At 44.6% G+C, this 1,738-nt stretch overlaps 1 long non-coding RNA gene across 1 annotated transcript; it reads left to right on the top strand.

Annotated features, from left to right (window-relative positions):
• Positions 1–372: 372 nt before the first annotated feature.
• Positions 373–1,728, top strand: LOC122548251. The gene is made up of 3 exons (XR_006311199.1): positions 373–657; positions 1,058–1,173; positions 1,392–1,728. It is a non-coding gene; the product is annotated as an uncharacterized LOC122548251 (long non-coding RNA).
• Positions 1,729–1,738: the final 10 nt, after the last annotated feature.

Genomic DNA, 1,738 nt, shown 5'->3' with positions numbered 1-1,738 from the left:
CTGGAGTGACGGAGGTTGAGGGGTGACCTTACAGAGGTTTACAAAATCATTAGGGGTATGGAAAGGATAAAGAGACAAAGTTTTTTCCCTGGGGTGGAGGAGTCCAGAACCAGAGGGCATAGGTTTAGGGTGAGGGGGAAAGATATGAAAAAGACCTAAGGGGCAATTTTTTCACGCACAGAGTGGTACATGTTACAATTACAACATTTAAGAGGCATTTGGATGGGTATGTGAATAGGAAGGGTTTGGAGAGATATGGGCCGGGCGCTGGCGGGTGGGACTGGATTGGGTTGGGATATCTGGTCGGTATGGACGGGTTGGACCGAAGGCTCTGTATCCAGGCTGTACATCTCTATGATTCTAGTCTCAGGTTTTCAGTAACTGCATGAGTCACCCTCAGGCCCCGCCCCGTGACGTCACGTATCCCTCTGCGCATGCGTCCACATTCCCGGACAAGATGGCGGCTGTTTTCCTCGGAAATGCAAAACATTTACCCACAGGTTATTTTTCAAGGTGCTCACTTCTCTCTGGAAGGGTTTATTCTCGGTCTGAATCCCTCTGTCCAGCCCCTGCAGCCTTACCGTCTGGAAAAGCGCGTCTCTTCCCATTTCCCACGGAGACAAACCCGGCACTGCGGCTGCGCCGCCCTCGGCTGTAGTGAGTATAGAGGGTATTCACCACCGCGGGGAATGCTGGGTAGGTACTCCGCCATTGAGGAGATTAACACAGAAGGTTAATTCTGTTCATTAATAAATTTGTCTTTTCTGAATTCCAATCTTCTGCTATCCAAATAATCTTTGGAAGAACAAAATTAGCGTTTAAAAAAATATCTTAAAATTGGATGCATCTAACAAATCTCTCAAATCATCTCTACAACATAACCTTGTCAAAAAAATACTAGATCTCTCAAATCATTTTGTAAATTCCTGTCCTGAACAGATGGTGTTAGATTTTGGAAACTCCTTTAACAGGTGGATGTTTAACACTCAAGCCAAGAGATACATTTGTTTATTCTGAATGTCTCTCAACATGTTTCTTTTGTCATCTCATTTTACAGAGTAGTGGAATTAATGAAAACTGAAGCATTTCTCTGATGCCAGTTCTGTGCTAACTTCTCAGCTACAAGCTCCAGACAGAGAGATTACATTGAAGTAGAGTGACATTGATTCAGAGGTGAATATTTTTGAGCATTCATCTATAATTCAGTTTTGCTGTGGTTCATTGGTTAGGCCCTGGTATGATCCTTTTACTGTGGATCTGAATCCCTGCACATGCATTATTCTGTTCCATCCCTGTCCTCCATGACAATCTCTTTGCCATTGTCCAACCTGCGCTACCTTTAATAATGAGTATTTTAAATTTCTGTGACAGTTTACTGTTATTTCTTCCAGTCATATTCAAATGAGGGTTTCATCATTGCAGGTGCCTGAGGTATATGCTGTCAATTTATTCCACTCATATGTGTGGCTTCCCTCACAAACATCACTCAGACTCACTTTACGCTCCCTCTGACACACACTATTCCTTTCCCTGCCCGTAACACCCAGCCTCCTCCACAGGCTTTCAAATTCTTATGTCTGTACAGCCCTCCCTATGTATTTTACCTTGGGTGAACATCAAAGCCGTCCCGATCTGTTTAAACTCCTCCAGCCACTCCATCTCTCCCTATCACTGTCACTTCCTCCGCACACTCCAACCCTCCCTATCACTGTCACTTCCTCCACACACTCCAACCCTC

The sequence above is a fragment of the Chiloscyllium plagiosum genome, unplaced genomic scaffold, assembly GCF_004010195.1.
Source record: "Chiloscyllium plagiosum isolate BGI_BamShark_2017 unplaced genomic scaffold, ASM401019v2 scaf_5150, whole genome shotgun sequence".
NCBI classification, from domain to species: domain Eukaryota; kingdom Metazoa; phylum Chordata; class Chondrichthyes; order Orectolobiformes; family Hemiscylliidae; genus Chiloscyllium; species Chiloscyllium plagiosum.
The sequence above is the reverse complement of the archived record's forward strand: the minus strand, read 5'-3'. Positions and strand labels throughout refer to the sequence as shown.